At 45.5% G+C, this 18013-nt stretch overlaps 5 non-coding genes across 5 annotated transcripts; 1 reads left to right on the top strand and 4 right to left on the bottom strand.

Moving 5' to 3' along the window:
* Window positions 1-2837: 2837 nt before the first annotated feature.
* On the bottom strand, window positions 2838-2910 carry trnam-cau (transfer RNA methionine (anticodon CAU)). The gene has a single exon. It is a non-coding gene; the product is annotated as a tRNA-Met (tRNA).
* A 2083-nt stretch (window positions 2911-4993) lies between these two features.
* On the bottom strand, window positions 4994-5065 carry trnah-gug (transfer RNA histidin (anticodon GUG)). The gene has a single exon. It is a non-coding gene; the product is annotated as a tRNA-His (tRNA).
* A 201-nt stretch (window positions 5066-5266) lies between these two features.
* trnae-uuc (transfer RNA glutamic acid (anticodon UUC)) lies at window positions 5267-5338 on the top strand. Its single transcript has one exon. It is a non-coding gene; the product is annotated as a tRNA-Glu (tRNA).
* Window positions 5339-10620: 5282 nt separating this feature from the next.
* On the bottom strand, window positions 10621-10762 carry LOC148634222 (U4 spliceosomal RNA). The gene has a single exon (XR_015933713.1). It is a non-coding gene; the product is annotated as a U4 spliceosomal RNA (small nuclear RNA).
* Window positions 10763-11489: 727 nt separating this feature from the next.
* Window positions 11490-11571, bottom strand: trnas-cga (transfer RNA serine (anticodon CGA)). Its single transcript has one exon. It is a non-coding gene; the product is annotated as a tRNA-Ser (tRNA).
* Between the last annotated feature and the right edge of the window lie 6442 nt (window positions 11572-18013).

The raw sequence follows: 18013 nt of genomic DNA, 5'->3' as shown, positions 1-18013 counted from the left end.
ATATCTGTTTTTGTGCATGTTCTGTGGCCTGTTGTACAGTACATCACAAATGAAAGGGAAATGGAAAACTAAAATAAGACTCAAGTGTTTTATCTTTCATTAACAGTGTTTCATTAGTATCTGTGCTAGATCCTGTCATCCACTGCTTACCATGACAGGCTCTAGCACAGGATAGCAGCTAATACATTTAAAAATCTCACTGCACAATGTTGTATATTCAATGTTGCTGATCTTCTGTACTTTTTCTTTCACTTTTCATTTCCAAGAAACTCAGTCCTGCCAGGAATAATCTGAGAACAAAATCAATCTGAGTGAAAATCTAAGCAGAGGAAGATTGTTTTACAGAGTCAACAAGGTCTAATTCAAGGTCATCAGCACTAACAACATTCTCTCTGGAGACAGGCGATAAGAAAATTGAAAGTGTGTATTGTTACTGTCACGACCACCAGGCAGTCAAGACCAAAGCGTAAGCAAGCTAATCAGCCCCAGCAGCGGGTGATTATTAACAAACGCCGCCGCACGAGTTAAACCACCTCCGCACACTCACTGTGCGGTGCGCACTGCTATTTAAACCATCTTCACCTGCTTCCCACTGCTCGGTATTGAGTCTACTCCTTGAGAGCTCTACCTGGCGTTTTTCCCCGTACCTCGTTTATTCTGGATTTTGGATTCCCCTTCTGCCTTTTCAACTTTGCACCTCGCCTCTCGCCTCGGACTGTCTGCTACCGGAGAACTTCCTGGATTACGACTTGCCTTTCGCCTTTTGACTACGACCTTGCCTCTCGTTTTGGTTTGTTCGCCTGCCTCATCTATCACCCGTGCCTGCGTCTGCACATGGTCCGTGTATCTTCCCACCAGGGATTCCTAACAGTTACATAACAGCAGAGACTATGAGTTATGCTATCATGAGAGTGGTGATGGATTTTTTTCATTGCTTAGTTTTGCAGGTTCTGTACATTTGAACATTCAAAGTGACTAAAGTAAAGGAGTTTTCCCTTTTTACCACATAATTCCCAAAGATCAACACTAATAGAAAGCCTAATTCCAGCCAAGATTCAATTACTGTCTCTCAGGCATCCCAGCAGTGGATTTCATGACTTCAGACAGCCATCTTTATCAGTGGAGAACTCAATGCTCTGAGGTTTACTGGCAGAGTCTCACACTGGGTAATATGTTGGTAAATAATGTCCTATGGAATTCTACTATTGATAAATTCTACTATGGAACTGCGATGTGTCCTGAAAAAATATTCTATGATAGTGGTACAGTCCATCACACCCCACCTACAGCCTTTAAAAGAGAAAAAAAAAATTCTGATATTATGGTGGAAAAAGAGCCCTGGAATCTTTGTAGAAGGACAAAAGATGGAAAGAATGGGCAGTGTAACCATGGCGAAGAGAAGGGAAATATTGGAGAGAGCTTTTTTCATACACTTTTTATCATTGTTTTTCCAGCCCAACAATGATCAACAAATATGGGCAGGCATCCTGTGCCAAATCCAATCTACCTTTCTTCCAAGCATACAGGAATGTCAGTGAATTAAATATTGACATATGAAAATACCCAAAAATATGCAATCACACATATGCAGTTTGAGCAAACATAAGACAATACCCAAGTACCACAAACTACCAGGCATCATTAGCAGTTCAGGTGGGGAGCTGTGTCAGCATGCGTAGGCTGCAAAGGAACAAGTAATAGGTCTATTCCATGCTTAAAAGAGAAGAAAGAAAACACAACATTTCAGCCGTGGAGCCCTCACACCTGAAGAAGGCTCCACGGCCGAAACGTTGTGTTTTCTTTCTTCTCTTTTCATCTAGTGTCATTAGCCAGTTCCTGTCAAAATAAAATAGAAATGGATAACATTCTAGAGAGAGTTTGAAATACCAAGGTACAATTTAAACCATATTTCTTCCACTACAACCACAATATTTTGGAGAGCCTATTTTCGCTGAGCCTAACTGTTCTGGCATGCCCGTTAGCCTCCGTCCTGCTTCAGCAATGAATGCAACGGGGCACATTCTGAGGGAGATGCAGTCAATCAGGTTGCAGGAAAACCACGCTATGCTTTTTTTTGAGATCCTGAAAAGGACAGAGGGGCCATGTATATGTGTGCAGCTGGATATGTAATTGCAGGTGGCGTAGCAAATTCTGCTGAAGCCCCACTGCCTGGTGTGGACGGTAGCTGTGCATGTTGCAGCAGAATTGTGCATGTGAGATCAAGGGGGCATGTCATGTGTTTGAGCACTTCACTCCCTTCCGGAAGAGTCCCAAAAATTTGTAAGTTCTTTGGATGACCTGTGGACCGATCTTTCACGATGAAGAATTCCTTAAGAAGAATAGATCTCAGCCCTCCATCCCAATGCCTCCATCTCAAAACAGCAACCTCCCACTGCCCTTAGTCTGCAAGGCAGTCCTTTCAAGTGCAATGATGACGCCGGGACCTTCGTTGCCTATTGTATGAGCTGAACTTTTGTGCTCATCAATTCAACGCTCTTTCCATCAACTCATCTTGTCTTTTGACGCTTCGTGTTTTGTGCTCCTTTGACTATCGGCATATCGGGTGACTGCAAACACTGAAGTTCTTGCTTACGGAGTGTGGAACAGTGTTTTCAAGTGATCGCTGTTCTGTCATGTTGACGCCGAGTGAATCTTTCTTTGGCAACATAGGCAGGCTGACAGCAAAAGTAATGTCAAATTTCTTGACTTATTTCTGAATGTGAATGTTCTTTAGAAAAAGGATGCGGCGTTGCTTCTCCCCCGTGTAAAGGTCACGCATTCCAGACGTGGTTATGAGCGAACAGTTGCCGCAAGTGTTTGAAAAGAGCAAGCAGCCCTGCCCCGTGTGAGGATCAAACTCAGGACCTTCAGATGATGAGACTGACACGCTACCAACTACGCCAACGAGGCCAGCTGCGGTGCACAGCCGGAAAGTTTGCCTCATATGGATTTCAGTCGCCCGTTCCCTAATCTTTAGACGCCCTCTGCTGGATGTTGCATTTGCCTTTTGATCTCACCGATACTTTTTTGGTCTGTTTCTGTTGCGAGTCCGTTTTTCAGATCTCACCTAGCACAAGTCTCTCTGGCTGAAGTGGCCTCTCTGCTTCAGCATCGTGCCCTCACTCAGCCATTAAAAACGTCACTCGGACTTCTGACATGCTGACATGAAATGTCAAGAGAGAGTGGCGGAGACGCTTAAGGCAGAGAGAAGATGAAGAGGGGGCGTGGCTGCGAAATGATTGACAGCTGCATGACGCTCTCCATGCAAGGTGTGACCACAGGCTAAAGGACACCTTTCGGCACATCAAGCTCTAAGCACACACCTGGAGGACGTGGGAAATGATCCCGCTACCTCACGCATGCAAAGCGAGCGCTGTACCATGCAAGCTAACCCCCCTCGCTGGAGCTCATGCCTCGGTGTCGCCTAGTGCCGCTTGTTCCCCTCTTACCGGGTGCAGTTCACTGCCCTTCGTCTGCAAGGCAGTCTTGTAATTGCGGCTTTCTTGACTTATTGATGAAGGTCTGACTGGACGAGCGAATGACGCCTCTCCCCCGTCCTCAAGCTCGCTGACAGAATAAAATAGAAAGTGCTGCCGTGGCTCATTGGTTTAGGGGTATGATTCTTGCTTAGGGTGTGGGAGGTCCCGGGTTCAATTCCCAGCTGAGCCCTTGTGTGCTCTTTTTGTCCTCGTCCACAAGACTGGGAACTGATATCCACATCACCTTGCAGCATCTGCTTATGGCAAACGATGGAATGTGACTAATGACTGAACGAGCCTGGTGAATACTCATCACGTGGCACAATGAGAGCGTGCAGTCAGCTGTCCAAGGCAGCAACCTCATTGCTCGTTCAAAAGAACACGTACTGAAAACTCATCACCACTATGTCGTAAATGAGCACCGCGATCGCTTGTTGTCAGGCGTCCTTACTTGGGAAATGCAGAAGCAAAAACTGCCCTCTCTCAGCCACCGAAACGTGTGCGGCTCGCCTTGCACTCTCTGCGCCTCGCATATTTATGGAGCTGTCTGCTCTTCTTTCTGTTGAAGTACGCAAGTTACGGGGCGTACTGCAGACTATGATGTGCTCAATGACAGCTTTCAAGATTTGAAAACTATGAGCTTGAGGGCTCAAGTCGAACGAATGTGGTTGTTATGCAATTGATGATCAAACGCACATATTCTAACGATTCGTGAGAGTATGTTCTAAAGGTCCCTGGCTCGATCCCGGGTTTCGGCATTTTGTTTCATCGCTCCCTTTGTTCCTCTCTCCAGCGCCCCCTGCCTAAAATGACGCGTCCCTTTCTCAGCCCGAAACGCAAGCGATACACCAGCAACAAACCCTACAGGTTTCCGTAGTGTAGTGGTTATCACGTTTGCCTAACATGTGAAAGGTCCCAGGTTCGAGACCGGGTGAAAACAGCCCCTTCTTGCACGCTCCTGCACTTCACAGAGGTCTTGAACCACCAGTCATTTGTTCCCAATGTATTTCCGGTGCCTTCATGCACTCTTGTACCAAACGCACGTTCCTTCTGTATGCGGAGCCGATCATTTGCAATTGGGCTGTGCCGACAGATCAGGACGAGCTCTGTCGGCTCAAAAGCAGCGCAGGACCTGCAAGAACAACAGAAAGATTAGCATCCAGTGGGGGCTTCTTAGTGAGCCCAAGATCTCATCAAGAATCGGCTCCAGCAACAGGGCTGGACGCATTGTTCCATTCTCCGACCACTCTCGGTGTAAACAAGTCCCTCCTGGTCTCTGCTTGAATTGCACTTTCCTGCGTTTGCTTTGGTGTAACTGGCTTCCCCTGCATGGGCGAATGTGAAGAAGATCCTTAGTAAGTCATTGAAGAAACCCGAGAAGAGGTCGGAGTGGTCCCTGTCGTTCATCAACGATCCAGTCAGGCAGTACTCCTCTGTAAAGCGCCGTTCGTTCACATCAATTGGCTTTTTTTTGCCTTCATTCGTGCAAGTAGTAAAAGCAGACGCCCCTATTCTGCCGTGACCCGGATTCGAACCGGGGTTGTTGCGGCCACAACGCAAAGTACTGACCACTATACGATCACGGCGAGTTACCGATACACACATGGCAGGGCGGAAAAGGCTGTGCTCTCTTCGTGTGACATAATTCGGGAAAGTCCTGACGTTGCATTTCAACTGAGCCCCAGTATACATCGACCCTTCGACACTCTGAGTGACAACTCTCTTGCGTGTTTTCTCATATTTATGTAGTTTGCTTGCATGATGCCCGGAACAACAGGGTTGTGCACTCCCATATGGTCTAGCGGTTAGGATTCCTGGTTTTCACCCAGGCGGCCCGGGTTCGACTCCCGGTATGGGAACGTGTCAATTTTGCCTCCTGCTTTCCAAAAGATCAGCACTGTGTACGAAGGAGCCGCATTAAAACTACTCAACGTGCAAAACGTGCGAGAAGAGGGGGCGCTTGTTTCCAGCCGAAACTTCTCGCGTGTGAGACGAGCTGACCATCGCTGCAGGAGGTGGGAGGGTCACTCTGGTAGACAGGGCTGACCTTCGGCAATAGGATTTATACTCTCCAAGATGATATTTGCACTTTCTGGAGAGGCGATTTTCTCCACTTCAGTAGCCCGATTTCGTCGATTGCGTGGAGAGGGCTGTAGAATGTGACGCCGCCTTTCCTGCTCCGTCCATGACAGGCGTGCTGGTCTCTGGAGAGAGAGCACGGTCTATCAGCGCACTCCAATAAAGGCACTGGAAGCAGCTGAATCGCATTGGCGAAGCTCAGCGCTGGGCCGCTGAGCACATCTTACCACAGTTTCCGTAGTGTAGTGGTTATCACGTTCGCCTCACACGCGAAAAGTCCCCGGGTGGAAACAGACTTCTTTTGTCGCCACGCACAAAAGGGGATTGGGGATTCACCTAGCGCTGTGATCGAACAGACCCACTCACCTCTTAGTGTGGCGGGATCTGCACAGTGCATGTCGCAGCGCATCCTTCTTTCACTTCAATGCACGTCCTGATGTACCCCGGTCTCGCGCGTGACAGGTGGAGACAGGTGACAGGTCCGCGTGACAGGTCCTATACTAACGAGGAAGACATCGCTCTCTCCGACCCCCGGCATCGTGGCCCGACCCACCGTGCTGGAAGCCGACTCGTGCTGTGATTCCTTTACGGAGCAGAAATGACAACCGAGGAGCCGAGAGATCATTTCAGCATTTCGCGTCTGAACGGAAAACACAAACGACCAACTCGGAATGACTTCCTTTGACGCTTATCAAAGCGTTCTTTGTGCATCGAACAGACCCACTCACCTCTTAGTGTGGCGGGATCTGCACAGTGCATGTCGCAGCGCTCCCTGCTTTCACTTCAATGTGCTTCCTGATGTCGAGTCGTGTGCCGTGCGGAGGCTCTGAAAGCGAGAGCAATGAAAAGGTGCACGACGCTGTGTTAGAAAATAGAGAAGTGAAAGGCAGTTCTTTCTCTAAGGAGGTAAAAGAAAAGCTACTCCTCGTCGGAGAAATCGAACCCCGGTCTCCTGCATGACAGGCGGGGATATTTGCCACTATACTAACGAGGAAGACATCGCACGTTCCGACCCCCGGCATCGTGTCCCGACCCAGCGTGCTGGAAGGCGACGCGTGCTGTGATTCCTTTACGGAGCAGAAATGACAACCGAGGAGCCGAGAGATCATTTCAGCATTTCGCGTCTGAACGGAAAACACAAACGACCAACTCGGAATGACTTGCCTTTGACGCTTTTCAAAGCGTTCTTTGTGCACGACGACTGCGCCGCCTAGCAGATACAAATGGGTTGTACAACTTTGAAGTAGCAAATGGAAGAGGGCTAAGCCCCCTCTCTTTTAGCCCAGGTTCGATCTGTCTCCCAGACTCACCAGGTGCACGCACACACACACACCCGTGCCGTTGAAGTGCTCTGCTTCATTTCTAAGGGCAACTCAACATTCACTCCTACCCCGAGTGCAGAAAAGACAGCGTCTGCAGCAACAGCAGCTCAGGTCTCTGCCCATCTCCTCTGCTCTGCGCCTCCTGCGGAGTGGAGTCCTGCCTGGAGCTGTGTTTGCAGGCGGCGGCTCCCCGCGCCCTGTCTGTGCGTCGTGAAATTAATTAATAACGTTAATAAATTTATAAAGTAAAGTTATAAATTAGAAATTAATAACGATATAATTATATTCATGTACCGCAACACAAGAATAGTACACACTGTACATTGTCTGTCGATAATGTTTCTGTAGTGCTTTTTCAGCACTCAGCATGTGACTGTGCTGGTGGTGCTGTGGGTTAGGTTCCTGACTTCCATGTCACACGGTCTATGATTGAATCCCATAGAACTATGACTTCATTATTTAACAAACATTTCTTTGAAAAAATGAAACGTTTCCCTTGGTCAGAGATTAAATAAAACCTCACTTTTTTTGAGGTTTTACTGTGCAGAGTGAGGTTTTACCTCACTTTTTTTGAGCAGAAGGTTTACTGTGACCTGAGAAGGGCCGGCATCCAATCACGGTGGTACACACACACGCTCTCACTCATCTGAGCTACACGGCTACCAAGATGATCTCGGGTGCGCCGAGCTGGTACGGAACATATTGAACTGATCGACGGCGAATTGTCTCTCAGACAGGCTTTTCACCTCTAAGCTCCCTGACTGACAGTGATCAGCTAGGTAGTGAAACAGTCAGCTGCTTCTAAGCCTTAAACAGCTGCATCTCGGCGCTTCCACGGAGAGATGATTTGAAAGCCGAACATCGCCCATTGGGAACACCTTACTATCACTAGTTTAAGAGACTCTTAAGGTCTTGCAGAGGTGCCTGTCTAATAGCATGCGCTTTGCAAGCTATAGGTGTTTAGGCTGAGGCAGAATGCCTGTTAACAAAATGTTTTTCTAAAGGTGTGTCTAAGTGGCTGCAAAAGGACAACACTCCTGGGGCGCCGTGGCTCAGCTCCTGCACTTGATTATAATGCCGTTACGTGTCGAAGCAGTAATTTACGTCATCCTACCACTGCAACACGGGGAATAGAGAGAAATGAGCACACGCTACGAATCGTCTCAATCACTCCCTAGAGTCGTAAGGCGCATTGAAGGGTGCACCCCCATCATTAATCGTTGCGCCTCTGTGAAAGGAAAGCTCTTGGGCAGTCTTTGAAACAGCTCGGATGAAACACTTGATTGCTTCCATGTGCATCTGGAGCCCACTTCTTATTTTCACTTCACGCCGCCCAAAGCATTTCTAAAACAGGAGATTCGCGTTTGGGAATGCGCCCTGCCCTACAAATAAAACAGGTCTACGGCTCTGAAACCTGCTCCACGGAAAACAGCTCTGTTGCGCTTTTGATCAAAGGGAGATTCGCTGTTCTTACTTTTTGATGACATAACACCCAAAGGGGCTTCTTTGGAGCTGGATTCCAACCAGCATCCTTAAGTTTCTTGGCGGTATCCTTTACAGTCCTCTGTTCGGTCGACAAGGGACTGAAGGGGGCAGCTTTCCTCACACATACAGTGCAATGTACTGTAGTGTTCCCCTTCATTGAATTCGCAGTTCTGCATCAGACCTCTAACTCGTTTCCTTAGCTTGGATTTAAGTCACGAAGCAGGCTTCTACTGTATAAACTTCTAGAGGAATCACAAACTATTTGAGAGGCCACCATCCCAGGGGGACCTGACAAAGTCTATCCCTAAACACCTAGCGCAGTCTCTCGAGAGACTGTCAAAAATCGCTTTCTCTGTTTGCGTTGCAAGTAAGTGAAAACGCGGTCTCAAACCAGAGCTACTTGGCAGCAGCGGCACGTAAATACCGTTACTGTTACTGCTCGATACCGACGTTAGCCTACTATACCATGTTCAGCCACCGCTAGAAAATGTACGGCTCTAGAACCAGAGCAAACGACAGAAGGGCCAACGCCGAACAGGCACACGTGTCAGACATGGAGCGCGACGAGGATGGGATTCGAACCCATGCGTGAAGAGCACAATGGATTAGCAGTCCATTGCCTTAAACACTCGGCCACCTCGTCGACGACACTGGGCTGTCCAGACATGGGTTGGCGCACTCCAGATGATCTTTTTCTTTTTTTTCCCTCATACTCGAGGGTCATTTTCCTGTTCCACATGCGATTTCAACATTTTCCTTGGGAGATGTCAAGCCAGCAAGCCACTGCTGTGGTTCAGTGGCCAGTGTGGAGTTCAGTGGCCCTGTTGTACACAGAAAGCACATTGAGCTCCTTGGACATGAAAAGTTCCAGATAAAAGCCATTTGTCACCCTTTCTCTTGGTGTTGATGTTGCTATTGTATGTAAAGGTGGCAACTTGCTCAGCGAGCAGGCGGAGCACACACCGAATGCAGATGTGTCTGAGTGGTGTGTCCAAGTGGCTGCAAAAGGACAGCCCTCCCGGGACGCCGTGGCTTAGTTGCTTAAGGCGCCTGTCTAGTAAACAGGCGACCCTGGCTCCGATTCCCAGCGGTGCCTTTTTTGTTCTGTCTTCTCGAACAGAACTGGTCATTATGGACAACTGCCTACGGCTAGACTTAATTAAATGCAAGCATTCATTTCCTGTCATGAACGACTTGTTTTTCTTAAAATGGATGCAACTTGCAAAACATGAAATACAAACCTTGCTAATCAGCGCTAGCGGCTGGCAAAAAAAAAAGAAGTCAGCAATGTTTTTTTTCTTTAACCTTAACCCTGCTAACGGAGACGAGTTAATCGACCGAGTCTATGCAGCTTAAACGGTGCGGAAGTCGGGTTCTTAGCTGAAAGGGTGGTAAATCACGCTCACCCCAGTCCTTAATCTTTTAAAGAGGATACAAAATTGAACCTAGTCGCCACATCACATACATCCTGTTCAATGATAAAAAGGTAACATCTATCCTCGCTCCAGAGTAAATCTCACGTTGAGGGCATATTTTTTTTCACTTAAACCGTGAGTCGGGCTCGGCTGCACAGAGGACAGAGCAGAGCAATGAGGTCACGGGGACAGGGGAGTCACACGCTGGCGGTTTGAATACGCGGAAGATCACTGAGGGATCCACAGTATATGGACCCTCTGTGCGCCATCAGTCCGCACTCCGGACTCTGAATCCTTTCCCCGGAGTAAATCTGTTACATTGAAAGAATGCTTCTCGCAGGTTAAAAGAGGGACCCTTGTTAATTGGAGAAATCAATGATTTCGAATGAATTCTGTATGCTTTAAAATACAGCTATACACAGAAAACATGCAGGACACTGGTCATGATGTTTCCCGAGCCGAAACACTCTTTTCAAATTGTCAAAGGTTTGCTTTGCGAACGCTGCAGGACATCGCACAATCTCTTTTGAACGGGGACAAACGATTTCTTAGGGGGCGCAGTAAGTACAGACGTTTAAAAAGCTCCACTCATGCCGACGATGCAGCATGAAGAAGCGCAACCTAACGTTTGACAGACAAAAGCCGGGCGCCGCTACGAGCAATACGAAACCAAACTGACAGCACACGGCGTTTCGCGCTGACTCAAAAGTGATCTCGACAGACGCTGTTCTCTGCATAACGCTGAAAGAGCTAAAGAGCGTTTCTGTTGAGACGTAACAAGCTCTTTCTTTCTACCATGATGTCACCATGACAAAATCTGTCTTTAAACACCTTGCTCAGTCTCTGACGAGACTGTCAAAAATTGCTTTCGCCGATTGTATTGCAAACCGGTGGAAGCGGGGTATTGGGAAAAGTTTTCAACTAGCAATAATCGCGCCTCGGCTAAACCTCACAGGCTACGATACTGCCACTGCGCAAAGCTGACGGTTGCCAGGCAACCGCGGGGATCCTATGGAAATCGTTATCGATCGTCTCATGGCATGTCGTTGCTGTAACGCTTCATATTTGTCGTCTTCTTCTTCTAGCTTGAGGTTTTGAAGAATTTCATGACAGACAAGGGCTCCGTCGGGAACAAAGGGCGTTGTGAGAAAACCGTTGCTTATTTTCAGCAGCAGAAATACAACCCTTTAAATACAAGATTACAGAACAATGACGAAGGGCATGCCGGGAGGAACTCATGCACTACAGAGGAAAGGGGGCGGGCACGTACAGTTCACATTCAAGCCACAAGTACTCTTCTCGGATGTTGCACAAACAAATCCTAACGTCATGAAAGCGTGATGCAATTTCTGTGGCTACATTTGTTGCACGTCATGCACAGTAAGAGTGTTTCTAACACCAAATAAAAAGTCAACAATTAGCGAACACGCCTTCTCCTCAGTTAACCCACTGAAACCCTTGCTGTTAACAGTTCTTTACTGCGTGCTTTACGAGCACCTACATATCATGTCGGTTCTTTCAGCTTTATTCATTAGGTTTTCAAAGGCATAAGTAGAGCACCAGAGGTGCGAACGCAAAATGTGTGGTTATCTGAAGAATTGATTTCCATGGCAGCGGGGCCAAGCGATTTAGCATTTCTATAGTACCAGGAAAGGAGAAGCGACACTTCGCCTTTGCCGCGCAGGCACAAGGCGACGTGCGGCAGACGCCGTAGTCGGCAGGATTCGAACCTGCGCAGGGAGTCCCCAACGGATTTCGAGTCCATCGCCTTAACCACTCGGCCACGACTACAGCGAGCTCGCCGCCGCCGCATTCCTCCTATAATCTAACACGGAGTGCGAGGTGGCTGCGGAAACTTTTTCAAAGTCGCTCTCCGTTAAAAAAAATAAATACCTTTCACAAAATACGTGCCGGCAGACAGACACGCCTCAGAGGGTTTAAGGCTGGCTTCACGTTCAAATGCTAAAGTCTCCCCGTCCGGATGTCAAAATGCAACTTTGGCAGACAGAAAAAACATCAACAAACCACAAATGTGGACAAGGATTTTACAAGCTGCACCACACTGCACTTTCAAAAGCATTTACATTCCTATTAGACGCAGGAATTTCCTTTGATTTGCGCGCTTACGAACGCCATGGAAAACGAAACAAAACAAAAGCCCTCAGCTCCTGCACTTGATTATAATGCCATTACGTGTCGAAGCAGTAATTTACGTCATCCTACCACTGCAACACGGGGAATAGAGGGAAATGAGCACACGCTACGAATCGTCTCAATCACTCCCTAGAGTCGTTAGGCGCATTGAAGGGTGCACCCCCATCATTAATCGTTGCGCCTCTGTGAAAGGAAAGCTCTTGGGCAGTCTTTGAAACAGCTCGGATGAAACACTTGATTGCTTCCATGTGCACCTGGAGCCCATTTCTTATTTTCACTTCACGCCGCCCAAAGCATTTCTAAAACAGGAGATTCGCGTTTGGGAATGCGCCCTGCCCTACAAATAAAACAGGTCTACGGGTCTGAAACCTGCTCCACGGAAAACAGTTCTGTTGCGCTTTTGATCAACGGGAGATTCGCTGTTCTTACTTTTTGATGACATAACACCCAAAGGGGCTTCGTTGGAGCTGGATTCCAACCAGCATCCTAAAGTTTCTTGGCGGTATCCTTTACAGTCCTCTGTTCGGTCGACAAGGGACAGAAGGGGGCAGCTTTCCTCACACATACAGTGCAATGTACTGTAGTGTTCCCGTTCATCGAATTCGCAGTTCTGCATCAGACCTCTAACTCGTTTCCTTAGCTTGGATTTAAGCCACGAAGCAGGCTTCTACTGTATAAACGTCTAGGGGAATCACAAACTATTTGAGAGGCCATCATCCCAGGGGGAACTGACAAAGTCTATCCCTAAACACCTAGCGCAGTCTCTCGAGAGACTGTCAAAAATCGCTTTCTCCGTTTGCGTTGCAAGTAAGTGAAAACGCGGTCTCAACCCAGAGCCACTTGGCAGCAGCGGCACGTAAATACTGTCACTGCTCGATACCAACGTTAGCCTACTATACCATGTTCAGCCACCGCTAGAAAATGTACGGCTCTACAACCAGAGCAAACGACAGGATGGCCAACGTCAAACGTGTCAGACATGGAGAGCGACGAGAAAGGGATTCGAACCAATGCGTGCAGAGCACAATGGATCAGCAGTCCATCGCCTTAACCACTCGGCCACCTGAAAACCGTCTTTAAACCGTTCCGTCTTCAGGGTGAGGGGGGCGCTCACCCTGAGGTCTGTGCGGGTCCCAATGCCCCAGCATAGTGACGGAGACGCTGTGTTGTAAAAGGGCGCTGTCTTTTGGATGAGATGTAAAACCGAGGTCTCAGTGCTCTGTGGTCATTTAAAATGACCACCAAAACCTTTGACAAATGCTCTTGGTAATTGATGGTCTTCAATAATGCTTCTCCTTTAGGTACATTTTAAATCAGCTGAAAAATGCTGTGAAATGGGGGGGCACTTCAGGCCAGTGTAGGATTTGGGTTACAAGAACCATGAAACTGCACGAGAAAGCCCGTACACTGAATTACACGGCTTTCTATTCAAAGGAGGACAAAAGAAATTCCCTGAGTTTAATTTTTTGCAGCACAGAGAGGAGCACTGTCTTGAGGCCGGTTAGCTCAGTTGGTTAGAGCGTGGTGCTAATAACGCCAAGGTCGCGGGTTTGAGCCCTGTACGGTCCAGGTCCCTGTTTGTAAAACAGGCAAATGATTATCTCAGGGGCCCATTCCTCATTCTCAAGACACATGTATGCAGTATGTACACCGTGCATTGAGCAATAGGGACTGAATACACCAAAGGTAAGGTTAGAAGTCATTCTGAGGTGCCACATCTGAGGGATACAGCTAGGCATCCGAAGTGGAGGGTTTGAGACCCTTCAGGAGTACTGCATCCTTTGAGACCGACCCGTGCATGTTAAACAAATGATCATTTCTTTCGGCATTAGGGACTAAATATACTAAACATATGATGCTAAAATGTTATTTTCACATATATTAATGTAATAAATGATTGCTTATGCTTTATAAACAAATCTAATTAAAATAAAAGCTTAAGTTTTGTATTTATCTTGTACCATAGAACATGATTTTCTTTGTATTTCAAGCCCACAAAGTGTCCAAATGACGCACTACATGATATAAGGAAGATTATCACATGCATATCGGTATTATCTTTCTTATGAAAATGCATTCCTTTCATTACCTTTTACTTTTTAAAATGAACTCAAATTGAGTATAATGTAATAATTTAAGTAGAATAGATTCTAATAATATAATGATCCAGTGTTTTGCACTACTTCACTGCTTCACTGCTCTATGCCATCTGGAAATAAATCCTCAGACTGCTTACTGCCCTGGGCATGTACCAATAAATTAAAGGAGCACATCTGTTTATCACTGCGTTGAAGCAGGAGACACACAGTCTCTGCAAACACATCCTAGATACAGTGTTCCAGCACCTTTGACCTCATCCAGAACATATCATTTCTTGAAAGGGATTGCTGTCCGAATGCACATCTGAATCCCAAACAGAATCTCTAGTAAAATACGATCATTTGTGAAACAGGCAAATGACTGTCTCAGGGGCCCATTCCTCATTGTCAGACACATGTATGGAATGCTTTCACCGTGCATTGAGCAATAGGGATTAAAAACACCGCAGGTAAGGTTAGATGTCATGTTCTATGATCATTTCTTTCAGCATTAGGGACTAAATATACTAAACGTATGATGCTAAAATGTTATTTTTACATATATTAATGTAATAAATGATTGCTTATGCTTTATAAACAAATCTAATTAAAATAAAAGCTTAAGTTTTGTATTTATCTTGTACCATAGAACATGATTTGCTTTGTATTTCAAGCCCACAAAGTGTCCAAATGTTCTATGATCATTTCTTTCAGCATAAGGGACTAAATATACCAAACATATGATGCTAAAATCCTGAAAAAAGGATGTGCTCCATCTCGTCAGTAGATTGGATTCCAAAACTGATTTGGGTCAATATACATTACCTTTGAAATTAAAGTACAGTCTACTGTAGGGAACCATCAACTTAGAAAGCATTGGCCTTCCCTGGGGGTCAGGTAGGTGCAAAAGATAAACCTTTATCCTATCTTTATCTTAAGATAAGTGGCCAAGCAGTATTTTTCCAAGTTTCACCAAGCACATCATGTTGCCATAGTAGACAAAGTTCTATAAAATGTTAAATAACTTTTAAAAAAAGCATCTTGGTCTTACAGTACTGTACAAGGTGAATTAAACTGTCCCTGGTAATAAAAAGTAATTAGAAGCATCTCAGAAACTTTATCTCTAGAAACATTAGCTGTTTTATATCATGTAATTTAGTGTGATGTTGTCAGAATTCAAGGACATTATCACACACAGAAATTGGTTCAGTTAAATCTAAAAAACACAGCTAAACATGGGTTTAAATGTAACAGAAGTCTTACCTCTTGTCAAAAGATTTAATTCAAGAAGCGATGTAATAAATGATTGCTTATGCTTTATAAAGAAATCTAATTAAAATAAAAGCTTAAGTTTTGTATTTATCTTGTACCATAGAACATGATTTTCTTTGTATTTGAAGCCCACAAAGTGTCCAAATGATGCACTACATGATATAAGGAAGATTATCACATGCATATCGGTATTATCTTTCTTATGAAAATGCATTCCTTTCATTACCTTTTACTTTTTAAAATGAACTCAAATTGTGTATAATGTAATAATTTAAGTAGAATAGATTCAGGTAGGAAATATAGAGTCATGATGTTTATGGCTGACATCATTTCACATGGGTGAATTTTAAGCTAAGAAATAAAAACATTTACAATGAAGATACCATTGCTTAATTTTAAATGCCTTTAAAAAATAAATACCTCCTGAGAATAATTTGCCACTCCCAGATCCTTGGTAAGGTACTGTTTGAATCCAATCAGGAGAGGAGCATCCAGGGAGTGCTTTCTATAGAGTCCAGCTTGGGCCACTCTCTTCCGGCCTGCTGATACTTTTTAACTACTCAGGGCCTGTAAGGATATAAAACACCGGTTTAAACATTTTATACCTATAAGACAAATTAGAATTTTAGTAAAAAATAGATACATCTGAAAAATAAAAAGTCTTACTGCTGATAGAGTTCTTCAGAGCTCACATCTTCCCCTTCCTTATCCGCTTCTGTTTCAGTTTCTAGAGCAGCCTCTGGCATCTCTTCCTCCTGGACAGCGGCCTCTTGCTCAGGGCCGCTGGAATGCAGGTAGATTCTTTTCAACATGCTTTTACATAATATGTTGTAACAATGATTTCAAAAAGAAACTACAGAAGCCTTACAGATTAAAAATATCTCACCTTGCCAATGTGTCTTCAGGCTTCCCATGTACAAAAAGGCCCAAGGACTCTAGCAGTCTTACAACCACTATCCTGTTTGCCTCACCAGACACGATCTCTATTCTGTGGTAATCCACGATGACCCCGTTCTTCAGGTGATTCATCATGTCCTCCCTCGCCTGTTGAGAGGCCATCCTGATCTCTTCTGCCGTGGCGTGCTTCATACACGCCCTCTTCAAGTGAGCAGGAAGCTGATCAAGAGTATTCAGGCACATCTTGCACACCAGGGGAATCCTCGCGGGTTTCCTTTGAAAATAAATAATACCATCTGTGTATAGAAACAAGCTAAGACTGATTTCTTAAATTATCCTTAATTTTCTCTCTCATAGTTTGAGCATAATGATTTTATTGCATTTATATAAGAATTGCTCATTGCTCCTAAATAAATAATGGTTTCATAAAAAAGTGAACACTTACTTGGTCTCAGTCACAGACTTTCCAATAGAAGCCATTGTGGAGTTCAGCAACTGCAGGTCCTAGAAGTGGGGAAGGAATTTTAAAAGAGAAATTGAATTACAATACAGAAGGAATGGCTGAGGGATCACTGAAATATATATATACAAATTCCAAAGACTGAGTCCATATAGAAACAACTACCTTTCATTTTCAGTATAAGAAAAAAAAACATTATCTTCCAAAGCATCATAAAATTGTCCCTTCTTCCAGACTCTACTTCTCTCTTGTAGTAGTATAGCAGACCTTTCCAGGTGAGCAGATCACAGAGTCCGAAATGAGCTTCCTCCATCAAGCAAAGTACCTGAACATGACTCTGTCTTCATAAAAGCGCCCCTGTAATAAAGAAATTAAATCCGAAATCAAGAGGGCAGTTGCCTACTGAAATACAAGAAGTCATCAATTTTAACCTAGCAACACATTAAAGGCTGCATCTATACAAGTACGATTCTAGAAATGCTCACCAGATTACGTTTTAAGAAGGAACTGCGCCTCAGGTTCCGCCGAGATCTTAACTCGGATGGCAGGATTCAGAGTACGGAGTGCGGACTGATGGCGCACGGAGGGTCCATATACTGTGGATCCCTCAGTGATCTTCCGCGTATTCAAACCGCCAGCGTGTGACTCCCCTGTCCCCGTGACCTCTTTGCTCTGCTCTCTCCTCTGTGCAGCTGAGCCCGACTCACGGTAAAATGGAAAAAAATATTCCCTCGACGTGAGATTTATTCTGGAGCGAGCCAGTGTTGCGCATAGCTGCCTTCAAAGCAGTTAACCCAGGTTCGATTCCCGGCCAACGCAGTTGCGAATGTTTTCAAATGCTGTCATGAGCCTTGGATTGTGACTAGCAAAGCGAAGCCTTTTGAAAGAGCTAAAGCACTGCAAAACGGAATTGAAGGAGAATCTTACAGGGGATTCTGAGCAGTGTCTGCATACATGCAGTCAGATAAAGGTGCTGAAAGCTTGAGCTACTCTCAATGTCATGCTGCCCTTCCCCGGAGTAAATCTGTTACATTGAAAGAATGCTTCTGGCAGGTTCAAAAAGGGACCCTTGTTAATTGGAGAAATCAATGATTTCGAATGAATTCTGTATGCGTTAAAAGACAGCTATACACAGAAAACATGCAGGACACTGCTCATGATGTTTCCCGAGCCGAAACACAGTGCGTTTTTCCAAGCCATTTGACAAAGCCCACCCACTGAAAACTGCAGCAGATCGTGTAAAGACGTTCAACTTTGTAACTACTGCACGCACAGGAAGCAGAATAAATTCCTCTTTTCAAACTGTCAAAGGTTTGCTTTGCGAACGCTGCAGGACATCGCACAATCTCTTTTGAATGGGGACAAACGATTT

Source organism: Lepisosteus platostomus, unplaced genomic scaffold (genome assembly GCF_059453375.1).
Source record: "Lepisosteus platostomus isolate fLepPlt1 unplaced genomic scaffold, fLepPlt1.hap1 Scaffold_40_H1, whole genome shotgun sequence".
NCBI classification, from domain to species: Eukaryota; Metazoa; Chordata; class Actinopteri; order Semionotiformes; family Lepisosteidae; genus Lepisosteus; species Lepisosteus platostomus.
Note: the sequence above shows the minus strand (reverse complement) of the source record. Positions and strands in the feature narration are given on the sequence as shown.